This window comes from Hyperolius riggenbachi, chromosome 2 (assembly GCF_040937935.1).
Source record: "Hyperolius riggenbachi isolate aHypRig1 chromosome 2, aHypRig1.pri, whole genome shotgun sequence".
NCBI classification, from domain to species: Eukaryota; Metazoa; Chordata; class Amphibia; order Anura; family Hyperoliidae; genus Hyperolius; species Hyperolius riggenbachi.
The window spans coordinates 73,451,506-73,473,468 of NC_090647.1; positions in this window are offsets into that span (position 1 = coordinate 73,451,506).

Genomic DNA, 21,963 nt, shown 5'->3' on the forward strand with positions numbered 1-21,963 from the left:
GGATTGTGTGATTATGCATTGAGACCAGGGGCTTGATTCACTAAGGCCCAGTGCACACCAAAACCGATAGCAGATCCTCAAAACGCTAGAGGTTTGTGGAGCAGATTTCAGAGCGATTCTAGGCATGTTTAGAGAGGTTTTCTAAACATGCCTAGCGTTTTTGTGGAGAGTTTTTGTGTAGCAGATTACACATATTGTTACAGTAAAAGCTGTTACTGAACAGCTACTGTAACAAAAACACCTTGAAAACCACTCTGATCTAGCGTATTCCAGAGTGGTATAAGCTTTTACTATACTTTTCATTGAGGCAGAAACACATCTGCAAACAGCAAAAGTGCTGCAAGACCCACAATTGCGGTTTGCTAAAAACCTCAAACTGCTGGTGTGCACCATCCCATTGAGATACATTAGCTAAGCGTTTTCACAGGCGGACGTGGTTTGGAAAACGCTACAAAAAACGCTCGGTGTGCACTAGGCCTGAGACAAATAGCATGCCTTATTAAAGTTAACACACCTTATAAAAGTTAACACACCTTATCAGAGTAGCATAACGAGCGCAACGAACCCGCAGGGGCTCTGGGCAGGACGAGTGGCGCTCTCATCATTGCCAATTAGCAGGCATACGTTCGCTATGCTACTCTGATAATGCGTGTTAACTTTGCTAAGGCTTGTTATCTCTGATAAGGCATGCTATTCGTTTTAGTGAATCAAGCCTCATGTGTGGTGCATTGTGGACTGCCAAATACAGCCAGGGCCGGTTCTCTCATGAAGCAAGGTGAAACATTTGCTTCAGGTGCAGGGATTACAGGGGCAGCATGTTTGTACTGTGTGTTCACACTAACAGCATACAGAGTAGGAGGAGAAGCGAGAGGAGAGGAGCGAGGGGAAGAGGTCACCATTGGGGAAAAGCAGCTTGTTGTGCTGTGTGAGGAGTCTGACAGTGAGGGAGGAGAGCAGCAGTGTTTCATTTGACTTGCACAGCAGAAGGGAGGAGGTGGCACTGCTGTCCTGACTGAGGGTGAATGGAGTGGCTGAGGGTGAGCAGTGTGTTTGTCACAGACTCACAGCCAGTCAGTGTGCTATTGTGTTGAGCTGCAGCATGTCATGTGAGAACATTAAATGAAGCAGAGTAAATTGTTGGGTGTTGTGCGTTCATTCCAAATCGGGGAAAGTTTGCCTCAGGCAGCAAAAAGTCTAGCACCGGCCCTGAATACAGCATCTGATAAGCAGGAAGCACCAACAGCCTCTTGCGGCCAGTGGAAAGGCTGAAGATAAAACACTCCATACTGCGATTCTGGACAGTCCTCGACTTCAGTCTATAGACTGTCAACAAAAAAAACGAAGAGAAATTCTCAAAAACTAGATAATGCGCGTTGGCTTGACCTCTCGCTGTTTCCTGATCAAAACCGCAGCAAGTCGGCACCTGCTGTCTTCTCGCTGTGTCTGTCACCCAGGCTTGACACTTCTGACAGTAAAACCAGAAGAAAGAAATATGTAGTCTTTTTAGAAATGCTTGCTCTGACCTTTAGATAATTCATTGTGGATTCTGGTAGAGAAGACACATTCAGGAATTCACATGTATACCTTTCATTTTGAAAGTTGCAGAAAAAAAATATTTTTTATTTGATTTTTATTTTTCTTGCAGCAGGGATGCAGTCCGTGTGCTTTTGTCTCACAAGCTACTGACTTGTATATTTAGAGCAAACCTGAAGAGAAAATAAACTCATGAGATTGTATGTGTAGTAGAGCTAAGAAATAGAATATTAGTAGCAAAGATCTGAGTCTCATATTGTTTTTCCAGTATTATTAATATTATTGATTTATAAAGCATATAAAGAGTTAAAAAACAAAAAAAAAAAAACTTCAGTCGTTATATATGCAAAAGAGCTTCTCTGAGCTATTCCACCCACTGGGCCGAAGAAAAAGTGAGACAGCTTGAGATGATGTTTTGCTACTGGTAAGTTCAAAGGGTCATTATTTCTACTTTGTTTTATAGCTTAACCACTAGCTGTGTTTGCAGCAGTATAGCTACGTCCTGCGGGAAGACTGTTCCCGTTCTAGGAATGTACAGTAGATGCTCGTATGTTGATTTTAATGGGCGGCATGCGCAAGTGCGTGAGTGCGAAATCCCTCAAACCCCCCCCCCCCCCCCTTCCCCCCCCCCACACACACACACTATTCCCATTCACCGATCTAAGTGCCGGTATCAATGATCACCGGCATCAATGAGAGGCCTGCAATAAAGAAAGTAACACATCCATGCATTACTTTCAGTTAGTGTACTAATAGTAAGCACAAGAAGGTAACGTGGGGACATCTTGTGGCCAAATAGTAAAATTACACCTACGTACTCTTTCAATAAAAGAAATACATAAATAGTAACGTTAGTGACTAAACTTTTTTAATATGTATGTCATGAGTGTATATTACTCTTTTTTAGGGGCTTGTAATTAGTGATGGATGCAAAACGGAAAAAAATACCCCTTTACTTCCAAACAAAATATTGTCACCATACATTGTACTATGTAAATATTTTAATCATTGTAATAACTGGAACAAATGGGCAAATAAAATAGGTGGGTTTTAATTACAGCAGCGTGTATTATTTTAAAACTATACTGGCTGAAAACTGAGAAATAATTATTTTGTTCCATGTTTTTCTTATTATACCCTTTAAAATGTATATCAAATAGAATCATTCTTAGCAAAACACAGCACCCAAAGAAAGCCTAATTGGTAGTGAATAAAAACAAGATGTAGATCGTTTTGTTGTGATTAGTTGTGATAATGTTATTCGTGAATGAATGGAAGGAGCACTAACAGGTGAAAATTGCTCTGGTCCACAAGTGGTGAAGGGCTTGATTCACTAAGGCAAATAGCATGCCTTATCAGAGTTAACACGTTTTGTCAGAGTTAACGTGCCTTATCAGGGTTAACACACCTTATCTGAGTTAACATGTCTTATCATAGTTAACACGCCTTATCAGAGTAGCATAGCGAGCGCTACGAACTTATGCCAGCTAATTGGCAATGACGAAAGCTCCATTCGTCCTGCCCTGAGTCCCTGCAGGTCCAAGTCCAATCATTTTAAAGGGACTCCGAGCTCTAAATCAAAACGAAATTGCTACTCACCTGGGGCTTTCTGCAGCGCATGCGCAGTACTGTGACGCCGGCCGCCGTGATGACGCGAGGTGGCCGGCGTTGTGACGACAGCCGTGACGTATGAGGAAGAAGGAGCCCGACACTCGGGCCCAGTGCCGCCGGGAGCCGCCGGGCAACCATTTCTGAGCGGGACCTAGGAGAAGAGCCAGGACGCCGCCGTGGGACCTCCCGACCTACACTGGGCTGCAAAAAGCCCCAGGTGAGTAGCAATTTCGTTTTTATTTTGAGCTCGGAGTTGATTTAGGTTTGCTTTAAATACAGCAGCTGCAAACAAATGTACACAATGGTTTCTTCATCTTTGTCAATGAACAACATAGATGTACAGTATAGAGATATTAATTTGACATTCTGTAAGAAAAAAAAATAAAAGCTATGCCATTGCCATCAAGACATCAGCACTTTTGTGACTAAATACCATTAGATATTATCTTTTAATTACGGTCTAAGACAGTAATAACTTTTTTTTTAATATTGTACCGGTAAAACATTCAGAGTAAACTTGCTGGAAACCAAGACAACAGTAAATGATTTATTGTAGAGGACTTCCTAGAATCCTCAGTTCTTGGTGTTATTGACGCATTGCTTACCCATACAGAAAGCAGTAAATTAAATTTCAGACATCAGCTATACTCAAGGGCATAACCAGGGGGTGGCAAAGTTAGACAGATTAAAGCTTGTACTCACCCTAGACCATACATGCACGAGGGCCAAATCTGGCCCTCAAAGTCATCACATTAGGCCCACAAGTGGTTTCCCCACTATGCATTAGGTTTGGCCCACTCTAGAGCACCAGGGAAGCTATATTGAACTAAAGCCCTAAATCACCCGGGAAGTCATATGAGGGAAGGAGGGGAAAAGTATTAGACACCAGGGACCTGTATAGGGGATGGAAGTCGGGAGGGGGGGGGTCACTAGACATAAGCGAACTGTTTATGGATCAGAGGAGGACAACTAGACACCAGGGAACTGTTTAGGGATGGAAGGGAGGACTACCAGACACCAGGGAATTGAATAGGGGAAGGAGGAGGATCACTGGACACCAGGAAACTTTATACAAGAGGGAGGGGTCCCACTTGACACCAGGTAACTGTATAGGGGAGGGAGTACCACTAGACACCAGGGAACAGTATAGGGGAGGGAGGTGATCACTAGACATTGAGGCGACTTGATCCTTGTGTTATTAACCTTCCTGGCGGTAAGCCCGAGCCGAGCTCGGGCTATGCCGCGCAGGAGGATATCTCAGCCCCTGGTGGGGCGAATCGCCCCATTTAAAGTGCTGTGCGCGCAGCTAGCACTTTGCTAGCCGCGCGCAGAGCTTGATCGCCGCCGCTCTGCGGCGATCGCCCGCACGCAGCGGCGGAAGAGGGCCCCCGCCAGAGCCCTGCGCTGCCCGGACCAATGAGTTCCAGGCAGCGCTATGGGCTGGATTGGAGGCGTCTGACGTCAGGACGTCGGCTGACGTCCATGACGTCATTCCGATCGTCGCCATGGCGACAGGAGAAGCCAAACAGGGGAACGCGTTATGTACGCATTCCCCTGTTTGCTATTGATGCCGGCGACGATCGCACTAGAGGGACACATGCGCCCTCTAGTGGTGTTTCATGTAGCTAGCACTCTGGTAGCTTTACATGAAACAAAAAAATAAAAAATAAACAAAAAAAACGGATTTCTGCCTATTTTGCAGAAAAAAAATCAACCGCCAGGAGGGTTAATTTCTGCAAACTTTGTCTTTGCGTTTGACACCCCTGCCCTAACGGTTCTCAGGCAAGGTGGACAGTTGGGGCATAAAAGGGTTCTTTCGCGAAAAAAGTAGGCAGTTAAAAAATGTGACAGATGACAGGTTTTGGGCCAGTCCATCTTTTTAAGGGGGATTCTCAGGGCTTTCTTTGTTTTCAACAGCATTTCCTGAACAGCAGTTTAACTGCCAAAATAGCAAGATACCAGCCGGCCTCCCTAATCACTTGCACACTATTATGTCAGTTCGATTTTGCAACTGTTGTTCAGGAAATGCTGTTGAAAACAAAGAAAGCCCTGAGAATCCCCCTTAAAAAGATGGACTGGCCCAAAACCTGTCATCTGTCACATTTTTTAACTGCCTACTTTTTTCACGAAAGAACCCCTTTAAGGCCAAGAATCTAGCATGTGTGCAGTGGTGAAATGTCTTGTCTAGGCACTGGGGAGGGGGAGGTCTGAATTTTGGAAGGAGGTGGCCCATAAAGATTTCTTGGAGGGGGGGGGGGGGGGGGGGCGTAACACTTAGTTATACCCCTGGCATAAATCTATGCACTTCCAAAAAGAACAGCATCTATACAACATATTCATGTGGTTCGAAGTTGGGAAGCTCGTAGATGAGGCTGGTGAATTGTGATTTAGATAATAACCGGTCAGCGTTACTTTGTTAACCTTCCTGGCACTGACCCCAAGTCAGGCTCAGGGTGAAAAAAAAAACAGCCAGGAGCGGTAATCCCGAACCTGACTCGGGGTAGCCGCCGGGAGGCATAGGAAGACAGCGGCAGCATGGCGGCGTTTTAACTCACCTCCCCCTGAGATCCAGACATTGGCAGCCATTCTTCTTCCGGTGATTGGAGGCTCTGGATACCTCAGGTGAGATTGCCATTTGTCATCATGACTACAGACGGCGATCTCACTACTGTATAGAGGTTACAGTGCCACCTGGAGGACGGGGGGAGAATTGCTGCGCTGGATCCCATGGAGGTGAGTAATTGCAGGGGCAGCTACCAGATCTCTCTGTGGTGTGTTTTTTTGTTTTTGTTTTTAGGGTCTAAATGCATGTGAAAAAATAACACCGCTTTTTGTCCCTAACAGGGGCGCCGCCAGGCACCAAGCAGACCAAGCGGCTGCTTGGGGCCTCATGTTTTTAGGGGCCTCGGAGTCTCCGTGACGTCGTTATGACGTCACACCGTCACTGTCCTGCCGCAGCGGCTTCTTGGTACGGGCTCAGGGGGCGGGCAGACTCCGGCGAGGGGAAGGCTCTGTCCCTGCCCACCCACCAATAGAGCGGCTGCTTGGCCGCTTTAGTTCCGCCCCCGCCCACTGCTCTGCCCACCCTCCCTGAAGCCGGGTGTATGCGCCGCATACTTCCGGTTCTGCGTTCCACATGGACTGCAGGAACCGGAAGTACAAATGGTGCATGACTCCCGGCAAAGCCACCAATCTCCTTGCCCGCCTGTCTGCCTTCTACCCCTGCTCCCTGCCCGCTCGCTATCTATGGGGGCACCTACTTATGCCTAGCTATCTACCTATGGGGGCACCTAGCTACCTTTAGGGGCACCTAGCTATGCCTAGCTACCTATGGGGCACCTACCTACACCTAGCTACCTATTGGGCACCTACCTACACCTAGCTACCTATGGGGCACCTACCTACGCCTAGCTACCTATGGGGCACCAACCTACACCTAGCTACCTATAGTGGCACCTAGCTACCTATACTGGGACTCCTACCTACCTATGGAGCACCTACCTACACCTAGCTACCTACAGGGGGCACCTACCTATGCCTAGCTACCTATGGGGCACCTACCTACCTATGGGGGAACCTACCTACGCCTAGCTACCTATGGGGCACCTCCCTACGCCTAGCTACCTACAGGGGGCACCTACCGACGCCTAGCTACCTATGGGGCACCTACCTATACCTAGCTGCCTATGGAGCACCTACCTATGGGGCACCTACCTACCTATGGGGGAACCTACCTATGCCTAGCTACCTATAGGGGCACCTAGCTACACCTAGATACCTATGGGGGCACCTAGCTACACCTAGCTACCTATGGGGGCACCTACCTATGCCTAGCTACCTACAGGGGGCACCTACTGATGCCTAGCTACCTATGGGGCACCTACCTACGCCTAGCTGCCTATGGGGGCACCTACCTACGCCTAGCTACCTATAGGGGCACCTAGCTATGCCTAGCTACCTATGGGTCACCTACCCACGCCTAGCTACCTATGGGGCACCTACCTATGCCTAGCTACCTATGGGGCACCTACCTACGCCTAGCTACCTATAGTGGCACCTAGCTACCTATACTGGGACTCCTACCTACCTATGGAGCACCTACCTACGCCTAGCTACCTACAGGGGGCACCTACCTATGACTAGCTACCTATGGGGCACCTACCTACCTATGGGGGAACCTACCTACACCTAGCTACCTATGGGGCACCTCCCTACGCCTAGCTACCTACAGGGGGCACCTACCGACGCCTAGCTACCTATGGGGCACCTACCTACACCTAGCTGCCTATGGAGCACCTACCTATGGGGCACCTACCTACCTATGGGGGAACCTACCTATGCCTAGCTACCTATAGGGGCACCTAGCTACACCTAGCTACCTATAGGGGCACCTAGCTACCTATGGGGGCACCTACCTATGCCTAGCTACCTACAGGGGGCACCTACCTACGCCTAGCTACCTATGGGGCACCTACCTACGCCTAGCTACCTATAGGGGCACCTACCTACGCCTAGCTACTTACGGGGGTGCCTATTTACGCCTAGCTACCTTTACTGGGACACCTACCTATTACACTCCTCCCCACTTAGTGTCTGTCACCCTCCTCCACACCCCATTAGTATCACCCACCTCCCAACCCAGTCAGTGTCACCCTCTCCCCACCCAGTGTTATCCTCCTCCCCACCTAGTGTCATCCTCCTCCCCAACTAGTGTCATCCTCCTCCCCTTCCAGGCAATGTCACCCTCCTTCCGCCCAGTGTCGCCCTCTCAGCCGCATCCAGTTTCACTATCCCACCCTACTCAGCAGCTCCATCCCGCCAGCACCCAGTGGGCCAGAACATTTAATTAAATTATGTCTAAGGTAACATTTGCTGCATTTTTATATGTGTATTTTTCATGTGTGGGTGGATAATGCTTACTGAATTTTAACGTGTGGGAGGTAATATTTTCCTAATTTCCGATTTGATGCATTTCATATGTCAAAAGTAACGTTTGCTGTATTCCATGTGTTAGGGAAATCATTTGCTGCATTCATTTGTCGGAAGTTGGGGTTGTTGCATATCATGTTTCAGATGTAATGGTTCTTGCATTTCATGCATTGGAGGTAATAGTTGTTGCTTATTATGTGTCGGAAGTAAGGTTTTTGCATACCATGTGTGAGAAGTAGGGGTTGTTGCCAGGGCTATGGAGTCGGAGTCGAGGAGTCGGGGCAATTTTGGGCACCTGGAGTTGGAGTCGTTGATTTCATAAACTGAGGAGTCGGAGTCAGGAGTCGGATGATTTTTGTACAAAATCCACAGCCCTGTTAAGTATTAGACTAAGGAGTCGGAGTCAGAGCCATTTTGGGTACCCGGAGTCGGAGTTGGAGTCGGGAGTCGTGGTTTCATAAACTGAGGAGTCTGAATCGGAAGATTTTTGTACCGACTCCACAGCCCTGGTTGTTGCATATCATGTGTCAGAGGTAATGGTTCTTGCATTTGATGTGTCGGAGGTAACGGTTGTTGCAGTTTATATGTCAGAGGTAATGGTTGCTGCATTTATTACTTGATGGTCATAGTTGGCTACATTTGCTGCTTTGGGATCATTGTTGCAGCATTTGACATTCTTTTGTCATCTCATGATTACTAAATGGTATGCTAATAAATAGCAGTTTCTGCTGATTTATCATCTGCGCATCCATGATGCAAATCTTCTTTCTCACCACATCATGGCAGAAACACTGCTTCCTTATAGTTTGTGGCATGTCTAATTACTCTTAGGCTCCCTGCACACTGCATGTGATTCCGATTTTTAATCGTTACTGCATGCTGTTTTTTCTGCGTTATTCTGTTGCTAGCATTCAGGGAAAATTGGAATCGCAAATCGGATTTGCAGTGTGCAGGGAGCCTTATGCTGGGTACACACTATGAGATTTTCTGGTCGATTTACTGTCAGATGGATTATTTCCAACATGTCCGATTTGCTTTTCGATTGTTTTCCGAGCATTTTCCGATCGATTTCCGTGCACTTTAATATGAAATCGATCGGAAAGCAAATCGAACATGTTGGAAATAATCCATCTGACAGTAAATCGACCAGAAAATCTCAGTGTGTACCCATCATTAGAGTAACTTTGCCTAACTGTTGTGGGAGGAAACTCTGGCCTGCCGCCTCACTGTTATGCGTTACCTATGTTAGCCCCGCTCACATGATGTCATGACCATGCCCATTTTTTTGCAGCGGCGCGCTACGCGCGCCGCACTGACGTACCTTAGCACCTATACTGTTGGCTGCGATCATGCTTGGGGCTGGTGTACCGGGCTGGCTGTGTGCTCTGTTGTGCATGCTTGGCCGTGTTTGCTCCTGCATATCACAGCGTTCTGTGCTAGTGCATTACTACCGCCGTGACCTCTTGTGCAGCACTTTACAAAGTACATAGCCATGTCACTGACTGCTCTCAGAGGAGCTCCCCATTTAATCCCTACCATAGTCTAATGTCCTACTTATGTATTTTTTGTTTATGTATTTTTTTTTCTTTTTTAGGGGGGGGGGGGGTAAAGTCTACCGCTTTCTACATTGAAATGTTTGTTTTGTTTTTTTGGTCCATATTGACATGTAAGCATCATGCAGTTGGCTCCACTCACATGTCATGGCCACACCCTGGCTCCACCCACATGTCATGTCACGCCCACTTTCCCGCGCAATGAACACACCCCTTTCTTCGGCGCTTCGCGCGCCGCAGGTTGTGGGCCTCGGCCTGCAGTCCGCTTGGGGCCACAAAAACCTTAGCTGCACCCCTGGTCCCTAATATCTGTAAATAATCCTACACCAGGGAGGCTAATGGTTAGCTGTACGGTGACGCAGAACTGTGACAAAAACTTCTGAAGGGGCTCTGCTTTCACATTCACACATACAAAAAAAAATCGATATTTACTGGGAAGGTAATCAAAATGTTCTAAGCACTTGTGTGTATTCTGACACCCAGCCAGCTATTCAGCGGAGTGTTTCAGGCAGTGCTGCTTTAGATGATCTCTGTGATAAGGCTAGCTGATTTCTAACAAGATCCTAGTCAGACATTTACACAAGACTGCCTTGGATGTGTTATGTATAACATGTGTTACTAACATGGGGGGGAAAAAGCTTCTGTGGAAATATCTGGCAGAGATGCTAAAGTATAGAAAACTGCAAGAGAGACACACATCATCAAGTAACAGGCTGCATATGTACATTAAACGGAAGATTCCAAGAAAATGTAATATTATTCGCCCCCCTCCCACCCATCCCTCAACCATCCAAACATTAAAAGTGTTTAGAGGAAAAAAAGCAATATAGAAACAGCCTCTGATGAGTCCGCACTGACGAAATGCGTAGGGCGGAGCCAGTGCATCGGACGTCACGGAGTAGGAAGTGGTGAGCCGGCCGCAGGGAGCATAGACGGAGCGGTATTGCGTACATGGAAAGCAGGGACGCCGTGAGACCTGACTGCCATCCGAACTGAGTGAGGCTCAAGCAGACCCCGCTGTTGCCCCACTGATGTGCTTGATGACCTGCGAGATACCAGAATGCGCTAGCTAGCACAATAGGCTATATATTTTTAAAGAGAATCTGTACTGTCCGATTTGTACAATAAAAAACATACCAATCGAGTCACTGTGATCTCCTGGATCCCTCTTTGTCATTTCTGCCACACCACGCCGTGATTCTGGCTTTTGAACGCTGGTTTTAGGCAGTGTTTACAAACAAAAAACATGGCTGTGGTGATATATTGGGGTGCTGATGATGTAAGGATAACAGGAACATATTTTTTAATTTTTCTATCTGCTGTATATTTTGTCACAGGTGTAGGTATGTCAGCCAGTCTGGCTTTTGGAAGGTGTCACCTGGATAATGTCTGTATGTAGATTAAATTTGCATTCAGGGCAGAGATCAAGGGAACTGCCATTGTCTTCATTGAATAGACCAGTCACCTTCAATAGGCAAAGGAACCTGGACAGTAATTAGGAACTGTCTACCTAGCCACTAGCCAGGAAACACTTACTTAGACATTTACCCAACCAGGTTGAAGCCCACACAGGCGTTCGGCTACCTCTTAGTCTGAATAGTGGGCTGTAAGTGGAATTGCTTTGAAATCTGTAAGTGTACACAGGATACTTGTTGTTCTCAGGATACAATCTTACCTGTGAAATCTGCAACCTTCAAAAAGTTGAAACAGGAACCCTTTGAAGTTTGCATATTACAGGAAGATTATGACAAGCGTTCGGTGATGTCTCAAACGGGGAAATTGCATTAGTTTCTGGGGGCTGGACGTTAAATGCCCCAGGGGACACTTCAGACTATTTAAGTTGGTCCAGAACAGTCACAGGGATCTTCTCCTGGAGGTAGCGCATAGCTAGGGATGATCGCGACTCCTGGTCGAAAAACGGCGTCCTCCCATCAAAAAACGTTCTAACCTAAGCTGGTAACGTTCTTTTTTCCCCCCGTTTATTTTTACGCAAATATCCTTGTGTGTATCTTTGTAAACTCTTAAATTTGTAACTTTTTATTTTGTTTTCTTGTATTTGTATATACTCTGTTCTGCATTGTTTCACTTTTTTCCTGGAATATTAAATTATTATTTAATAAGCTTGACTTCTGCTGTACTAAACTAACACTCATAGCCTAGAGGAGACTGCAGTGTAGCTGTGTATAAGTCCATGCTTAATTGTATGCTTGAGCAACACTACCATATGAAATTGTAATTGCATTGTGTGTATGGGGCACTTCTGCGCTCGACAGCAGAGTGGGAGTGGCTAACAGTATTGTTCGGAACGACTGTTAGTGGTTTTGCTGCACGACAGTGTAACTTGCATTACAAGTCAGTGCCTGATTGATCTGTGTTACTGTTCAACTGTACTGTGTGTGTGGGTGCGTGGCGTTCCCGTATTCGGCCTAAGCGCAAAGCTGACCCGAATACGAAAACGCAGATTGCGTGTTGAGCACTCGACAGCCGAGTTGACGTGTCTAGCAACCGGCCACTAGTGGTGGCAGTAAGAAGCTTTTTAGGGGTCACAGCCTTGCTTGTGGCTTGAATAAGGCTGTCCCCCGCTTGATCTGGTCAAACCCGCAGTCGGGAACCGTATACGCAGGCGTGCCGCGGGCCGGTTCCTGACAATGGCCGCTAACCAGGAAGTGATGTTTGTATATATATATTTATATATATATATATATATATATATATATATCATGTTACAGTATACTACAAGTTTTTATTGCATAGTGAACTCCATTCAGGAATTCTCAGTTTCTCAGCATGGGAAGCTCCCTTCCCCCTCAGACAAGCTGAAATTGAGAGCAGAAAGCTGTCTATGACTAATAAACAAAGTACACACACAGAGCCTGCAGGGGGCGTGAAGGGGGCATGCATAACTTCTCCCTATCACAGCAGAGGCAGTGCATTGCTCTCTGGCTCGACAGGAAAAGAAGATTAGATATATTACAGAGACAGTGCAACTAGAAAAGGCTGCAGTAAGCCAGACCATATTAGAACAGGTATAGGAACTTATAGCATAGAAGAACTAAAGCTGAACATTTTGTTACAGAGTCTCTTTAAAAACAGTTTTACGCTATGGTGTCTTTTATGTTTTGCATTTTATGGCATACATGTTGGATTAAAGAATATTTATGATGATTTAAAGAGCCAGAGGAGTGCTTTTATGATACAAAATGCTAGATCCACCTGACTGTGAGGCCGTTACTGTCTTTATTTGCCAGAGACTGGAGGCAGTGTGGAGTGTTTTTGTTGTGGAATCCACGTGTGGCGCACTATCACTGAGCGTAATATACTTTTCACTAAGGAATAAACAGTATTAAGCTGGCCACTAACGGTCCAATTTCTAGCGAAAAATCGTTCGAGCGATCAGAAATTCTGATCGGACGAAAAATCGTTCACTACACCATCAACTAACCAATCATTGCTTCCTATCTATCATGACCACCAAGAAAATCCAAATTTTCGTTCGACGAAAATTCATTCGGGCGACATTTTTTTCACTCGTTCATAATCGATTGTGTCCACCAATGGAGATTATTTACAACCAATCCGATCAGAATTTCTGATCGCTCAAACGATTTTTCGCTAGAAATTGGACCGTTAGTGGCCAGTTTTACGGTATGTGTAGTCTTTTTTTCTTCTAGGATTCCTGCTTAATAGAGGAGTGCGCAGTCCAGTTTTTTCTACAATATACTCTAATGGGACAGTATGATTGCGAACCCACTGAACATTATCATGGTATCTATATATAGATACCGTGGCCCATATGCAATTAACTTTTTCTCCCGACTTTTCTCCTGACTTTTCTCCTAGGTGATATTTTTACAACTTGCACGGTGGCATAGTGGTTAGAGCTCTTGCCTTGCAACGTTAGTTCCCGGTTCGAATCCCAGCTAGGTCAACATCTGCAAGGAGTTTGTATGTTCTCCCCGTGTCTGCGTGGGTTTCCTCCAGGCACTCCAGTTTCCTCCCACATCCCAAAAACATACATATAAGTTAATTGGCTTCCCCCCCAAAAATTGGCCCTAGACCATACATGCATTACACGATACATACATATGACTATGGTAGGGACTAGATTGTGAGCCTCTGAGGGACAGTTAGTGACGAGACAATATACTCTGTACAGTGCTGCGTAATATGTCGGCGCTATATAAAATACTTAAATAATTAAATAAAATGCCCTTTAAACCACCAGCAAGCAAGAAAATACTCAAAATAATTTTGATGGCATTTTTTTCCCCCAATCTTGGTGCTTTTTCAATTGCAAAATGCCCAAAAAATATTTTAAATAGAAGATGAAAAATGATCTTGTAGGAGAAAACTCAGGAGAAAAAGTGACTTGCATATGGGCCCATTTGTTTAATTGGCTGCGAGGCGCGCCTAATGATTTTGGGCCAGCCACACAGTGTTGCTTGCAAATTTTTCGCCAGTCATTTTTGCATTGAAATTGCTATTTTTGATTTCAAGAAAGTATTTGTGAAAATACATTGTATTTTCACCAAATGGTCAAAGGAAACAAATTTGTGCAAACTCACTAAAACCTCAAAAAAAACCCTCAAAACACATTATTTAAGTTGCAAAAAGCGTGAAATCGATTATTTTCAGCATGAAAAATCACAAAATGTGAAAAATCACAAACTTATTACAAAATGATTTTAGATTACATTTTCGCTCGAAAGCCGAATGTAACATTTTTGCTAAAAAAAAAAAAGAGAGAGGAAAAAAAAGAATATTGCCATTTTTGCTCATCACCGCAGCCACAGGCCACAATGTAATTTGCGTGATAATTTGGGCGCCGGAGTCTAGGTACAGTATAGCTAGCTGAACAATCAAACCAGGATCGTCCGCCCAATCGCTCATACTGCTTGCAAAGTTTTCAAGGGAGTTGTAACGGTTGGGTGTAGCAACTCAGATGTCTGACTATATGGTGATCTGCAGAATCACCAATAATGCAGACGCTATACCTGATTATGTGGTGATCTGCAGAATCACCAATAATACTAGTATAGCCAAAAGGGTGCTAAGATTGTAGTGCTTGGTGCAACCGTAATGTAATAGTTTGGCGAGACCTCACCACAGGGGCTGGTGAGGTACAATCAGTACACTGACTGTATAATAGCGTACAGCCCCAGCGAGCTGGAGATACTGATACTGAAGAGATAGAATCTCCCGAGGAGCAGGTGATTCAGACTGTACTGCAGCCTAGTGATCGCCTGAGGAGCAGGTGATTAAGACGGTACTGCAGCCTAGAGGACACCTGAGGAGCAGGTGATACAAGCAATACTGTAACTAATGATCACCTGAGGAGCAGGTAATTAAGACTGTACTGCAGGCTAGTGAACACCTGAGGAGCAGGAGTTACCAACAGTACTGCAACTAATGATCACCTGAGGATCAGGTGATTAAGACTGTACTGCAGGCTAGTGAAAACCTGAGGAGCAGGAGTCACCAACAGTACTGCAACTAATGATCACCTGAGGAGCAGGTGAATAAGACTGTACTGCAGGCTAGTGAAAACCTGCGGAGCAGGAGTAGCAAACAGTACTGCAACTAATGATCACCTGAGGAGCAGGTGATTCTATACTTGAAATCCCTCACCAGAGGCTAGTCCCACTGGTGAGGACAGAGTGGTCAGACAGGCTAAGTTCGGCAACAGAGAGATAGTATCGGTACAAAATCGTGAGGCAATAGGATAACGGGTAAACAGGCAGAGGTTCAGCAACAAGTCAGATAGGCAGAAGTACAGAATCAGTGAGCAGAAGCAGGGTCAGAGTATAATGCCAACTTTACAAAAAATGAGTATGGGGCTTTAAATGAACAATTATAGTCTTTTAATTCTTCTTATCAAAATCTTCACAGTTGCGGACACTCGGATAAAATAAACAGTTTTCAGAATTCCAAATCACAAATACACGACTGCCACTAAAAATGGCCCTGGGTTATCCCCCCCACCAAACTTCATCCCCCCCACTGGCCCCCCCGGCACCTGCATCCCTTGCAGGTGCTATAGTTACGCCCCTGTATGCACAATGTTTCGGAATGTAGGCCTTTCATCCACCTATATAATTGAGTTTTACCAGAACTATAAGCTGTACATCTGCCCATAGGTTTGTACAGCTTTTGTTTTGCCTTTCAGCAACTTTGGGGGGGGGAAATGTTAATTTCCATTCTAGCTCAACTCAGTGATTTAAGAATGCAATGGGTTAACGGTCTCCCCCTGGGGCATCGGATGCAGATGCAAGTTTTAATTGCTTAATAGGATTTTATTAATCTGATACTGATAATTATTTTTTTCTTCAGCTAATTGATTTTTTTCTGCAGCAAATTGATATCAATGAACTGAAACATTAGTCTTGCGCAACTGAGAGTGGTGGCGTAGCAATAGGAGGTGCAGAGGTTGTGACTGCATCGGGGCCCTTTGACTAGAGTGGCCCCGAGGGGCCCACCCTCAGCCACAGTATTAGCTCTTTATTGGTCCTGTGCTGGTAATAATTACTTCTATAGATGCTTTGAACAGTAGTAATCATTAACAAGCTGTTCCCCATTCCCTTCTTGTACTTCTGACACTGTAGTTGCCATTGGCAGGTTTTGGTGCGCCGTATCAATTGTCATGTACAGAGTGCTTGGGGGGGCCCAATGTAAAACTTGCACCGGGGCCCATAGCTCTTTAGCTATGCCACTGACTGAGCGCCTATACATCTTTCCTCTAACTGAGCTATAGCACCCCAATACAATCTGTTCAACAATTTTAAAAGGTAAAAGTGTGAGTCTAACTTTACCTTAAAGCGGTATCAAACTCTAACATAATATTCAATAAAAAAAAATTCTACTTTTTATAACCCATACAGTTACCATATATGCTTTTGTGCACAAGTATTATTATTCATTTACAAATTACAAGTTCCCAAAGTACAGTTTTTTGCTCTGAAAGCTGCTATTACATTTTATTCATAGCTACAGTATTTATATATTGTAATGTACCCAGTGACTCCTTCTGAGCTGTGTCTGATCTGCACATGTTAGAAGGATTTTCAGCATTGCCAGGGAATGTTTACATTCTTCTCTTGCTACAATTAGGTAGACACAAGATAATGTTATCACCTATATGGATTAGGATCTCACTGCAGGGAGCTTCCTATTGAAAAAGTAAGTCCTGTGTTTAAGTGTTTGAATGCTGTTCTGTTAAAAAAAATTGTGTTAGTATATTATATGCTGTAAATAATCTTTAAGAGCAAAGAAGAAATGCTGGGTTTCCTACCGCTGTAACTGGAGCAAACAAAGCCAAGCATTCCCTAGAAAATCCTGTCAATTTATCTAATTAATTTTTTATTCCATCTAAAGTCCAATTCTAGCATAGGGAGGCAGTGTTTTCACCTGGCTAAAGGACCGCTGGCATTTTTGGTGTTACTTTAAGTTTGAAGAAGAACTATCCATATCTGGAACCATCCACTTTAAAATGTGAACTGTGCTAAACTTTACATAATAGTGAATAATCCAATGGTAATGTCAATACTAACTAACTACTAAGAGACCCACAGACAGCTACACATACAACCCATTTGATGCAAGAGGACATGGTAAAGAAAAGGGAATGTCCCAGTTTGCCCCACTGGTTTGTGTGGCTAGCCACCACTTCCTCATGAGCTAAGGAGCAGTGAACCTGGTCCCACTCTGGTATAGTTACCAGCGGGGCTCAGATTCCTCCACTAAACCATAGGTGGCAACTAACAGTACAATCCCGCAGCCTATCGATCGTCTCGGGTCAAACTTCCGCCAACCAATTTAATCACATTAATGGGACTGAGCCGGTTTTCGGATTGATGATTGGACCATCACATGAGACTGAGGTTGTCTACAATGAAAAGATTGGGAGATACAGAATAATAAGTGAGGCAGGCACATTACCTGGTAAGGGGGAATTGCTGCTGCAGATGGAGAGGATGCAGGATGCAAATAAGCTGGTAGGTGAGTATGAAGTGTCTTTTTTAAAATGTAGACAATGATTGAGGTACATGCTGTCTTTGTTGGGAGAAAAGTGTGCATAATTATGTTATTTTGGGGACACAATTATTAACCCCCACATGTATGCTGCTGTGGAACCTGAAGGACCAGAACCTTTTTTTTTATTTTTAATGTGTGGTCACTGTGGTTGGCTCACAGTGGTCACATGTTTAAGACCCAACCAAAAAAGAGCAGAGAACTCATCCGTCATTAGACAGCTGAGTTTAGCGGCGTTGGAAGCATGATCACGGCAGGAACATGCAAAGCTAAGCTATTCAAAGTGGAGGTTGCAAAAAGTAGGGATAGTCAAAAATGCTGATTTCGGATTCCGCAGAAATTCCGATTTCTGCCATTGTGGATTACTGATTCCACAGATTTCCTATTTCTGATTTCTGTTTTCTGAATAGTCATTTTTTGCATTCTCTGATTGGCCAAATATTTTTAAATTGACTTGAATGTACTGGATCAATCAGAGAATAAGGGCTGGATTTACCATAGGGCACTGTAGGCACGTGCCTACAGGCACCTGATGATGGAAGGGTGGCTCACTGACCTTCCTAAGTGCCTCTCTCCCTCCTTCCCTTTGCAGAGTCCTAATGAGAGTGTAAATGAGAGGTTACTCACCCAGCTCTCGACATTCCACTGACAAGATCTCCCTACAGTCAGGGGCACCTCTAGCTACTTAATATTGAGGCTCCCCTAGCTACTTAATACTTGGGGGCACCTCTAGGTACTTAATACTGAGGGTACTTCTGGATACCTAATACTAAGTGGCACCTGTAGCTACCTATAACAGGCAAGGGGAAGTAAGGGAGAAGTAACAGATGGGCCAGCCAGCACACTTGCGGTGCGGTTCGGTGGGGGTTTGTAGGTTCATGAAGGACGAACTCTAAGGTGCCAGAACACCTGTGCCTATAGGCTCCTGTAAAGTAAATCCAGGCCTGCAGAGAATGCAGATTTTTACTGAAGTAATCGGAATACCACAGAAATTGTAGGCCAATCACAAGAGTCGGGAATACTCGGTAGTATCCAAGTTTTGTGATTGGTCTAAAATCACCATGATAATGCCATTTTGGTGGAAAAATTCTGTATTCTTCAGTTACGCTCATCACAACCTCGTGATCCCGGAATAGCCGCGATTCACTAGTATTTTTTCACTCGCATAGCGATCAGGGATTCAGTTCCGAATGCACTCGTGATCGTGGTCCAAATCCATCTTGTGATCACGGATTTAGCCATGATTAAAACCACCAAAACCGCTGTGTTTAGCGGTTAATAGCAAAGCCCCATTACATGATATAATCACCAAATTTGCAGGATATGTTAAGCAGAATAGTGGGAACAAGGGGGCATTTTTTTTTCAAAAAGACCTTATAGTTTTTGAGAAAATCGATTTTAAAGTTTCAAAGGAAGATAGTATACATTGAAATGAACAATGACAGTTAATGTATTTACCTCATTTACTTTTTTTCCTTTGAAACTTCCTTTGAAAATTTAAAAATGTCCCCCTTGTTCCCACTGTTCTACTTAACATATCCTTTAAATTTGGTGTTTCTAGCAAGTTTGGGGGCTTTGCTATTAACCGATAAAGTCGGCAGGTTTTCGAGGTTTTTAATCATGAATACTTTTTTTCATTTGAAACTTTAAAGAGAATCTGTACTGCGAAAATCTTACATAAATAAAAGTACCAGCCTGTTTGTAGTCTTCTCCTAGCCCCCTCTGTGACATTTTTGCTGCTCCCGCTGCTTTCCTGGTGATAAAATCACTGTTTTATTCATTGTTTTTGTAAACAATGAAGATGGTCGCCAAACAAGAAATACATCATCAGAGCAGGTGCCTGTTTGCAGTGGCTCCCCTCAAAAGTGACTTGACTGCTGGAATGTTTCCCCCACTTGTTGCCTTAGCTGCTTGTCTGGGCTTTGAACTGCTCTTTCTGCACTCGGACCTATTCACAGGGTCACAGACTGGATGGCTGTGAGCAGAGATCCGTCTGTGACTCATACACACAGCACACACACAGAGCCTGCAGGAGGCATAGAGAGGGCATGCATAACTTCTCCCTATCACAGTAAAGGCAGTGCATTTCTCTCTGGGTTGATAAAGCTTGACAAAGAAAAGATTAGATATATTACAGAGACCGTGCAACTAGAAAAGGCTGCAGTAAGCTAGAGCACATTAGAACAGTTATAGGAACTTATACTATAGGAACTATATACTTATAGGATAGAAGAAATAAGGCTGAAAAATTTGTTACAGAGGCTCTTCAAAATCAATTTTCTCAAAAACTATTAGGTCTTTTTGAAAAATTTTTTTTTAAGTTGTAGCCACTGATCACCTCCTTATACTCCATGCAATTTTGGTGATTGTAGCATGTAAGGGGGCTTTGCTATTAACGTTAAAGTCAAATCCGGCCATGAGCATGGATTCTACATGTAATCATGGCTAAAATCCGAGTTGAATCCAGAGCTCCGATTCAAATTCGGATCACGATCACGGCATATCTGGATTTCGATTCTGCCGTGGCCGGAATTACTCAAATTCGTGATTAGGGGGTATCCAAGCAACACTGGTATTGTTTGATTGGCCAATGCTTTCAAGTTCTGTGATTAGGCTTAAATTACCAAGCTGCGGTATTGTGGTATTTCTGCGGAAATCGATTTCAGGATGGAAATGCAGAAATGTAAATTTTGCAGAATCTGAATGAGCATCCCAAGCAAAAGGGACGTACTTTACTGTAGTATATTTATAAAATCACATCTAAATATTTCTACAACATACTTTATTTTTGGACTATAAGACTCACTTTTTCTCTCCCAAAAGTGGGGGAAAAAGTCACTGCATCTTATAGTCCAAATGCAGGGAGTTCCTGACTTGTGAACGCCCGCCAATACTAATCTCCAACCAGCCGCAAATTAATGTCGAGGAATCCCTGTACTGTGCCCATGCAGAGGAGGACACAGGGGGACACAAAGGGGCATAGAGGAGGACACATGGGTGACATAAAGGGGCATAGAGGACACATGAGGGACACAGGAAGATACAAGGAGGACAGAGAAGGACACTGGGAGACACAAGAGGTACAAGGGGGCATGAGGTACAAAGGGGGCATAATCCACAAGATGTCCCTTCACCATGAATGCACCAGGTTTAGTATATATTTTTTCCCCTGCTTTTTGTCCTCTAAACTTAAGTGTGTCTCATGGTCAGGGGCGTCTTATAGTCCAAAAAATATGGTAATTCTGAGGATGGAAAGCTGATATACAGCGACAGAAAGAGCTTCTTAAAACTTTTCCATCACAGCAATAACCTGATCCTCAAAATGAGTTTTAAAAATATCCTTTTCTTGTTAACACATCAACATTTTTTTGTTCTAGAATTCTTCCAAAAAGCTAATTTTGTGAAATGTAATTGTAAGATTTTTTTTTTCAATAAAAGAACTTTGCCTAATAAAAGATAATTGCTTATTATTACATAAGTGGTTTCTCACAGTGTAAACGTGTGAATTTGAAACCTGTGAACAAGTTAAATCAAGCAAAAAAATGTAACTTATGTAATATGGCTTAGCTTGTATCTATCTCAGCGGAGTTGTGAGACTACAAAAAAATCTTTGTCTCTTTTATGTACACAGGACTGGGGAGAGAAGGAGAGGGGGGGTGAAGCTATAGGGGCTTCCATTTTCGGACAGATGCCCAGCTGAGAGTTGGTCCAAAGACCATGGGGTTGATTCGCTAAACCGTGCTAATGCATAACGCTATAGCGCTAAAGGCATTAAAACTTTATGCGCCCTAAAACGTCACAGATTGCAGGAAAAACATACATCACGCGGTATAACTCCATAGCGTGCGTCGGAGATACACAGCGCGCTTTATAAATGTACAGTGCGCGCTGCGAATATGCTTACTACGTTTTTCATTACGCTTCGACAATCACGCACGTTTAACTTAACGTGATTGTCTATTGTCTTTATATGTGTGTATCTATTGTCAGAAGGCCAAGCACTTGACAAAGGGTTACTAGTGAAACATGCTGGTGGTGCGCTATATAACCACTGCATAAATATAACATAAAGTGAAAATTGGACATTTTTCCTACGAGGGTTGAGTCCATTTGGTTGCAATCACACCCACTTCTTGCCAGATTGGGGTTTTCGTTAGAATAAATCTGCACTAAGGTGAACATTTTTCAATACTTCGGGCCCAGCGCAAAAGTGTAATGATGCTGTACTCCAGCAATGATGTTAAGGATCACACCCAGGGGCGTAACAATAGAACCTGCAAGGTATGCAGCCGCAGGGGGGCCCAGAAGC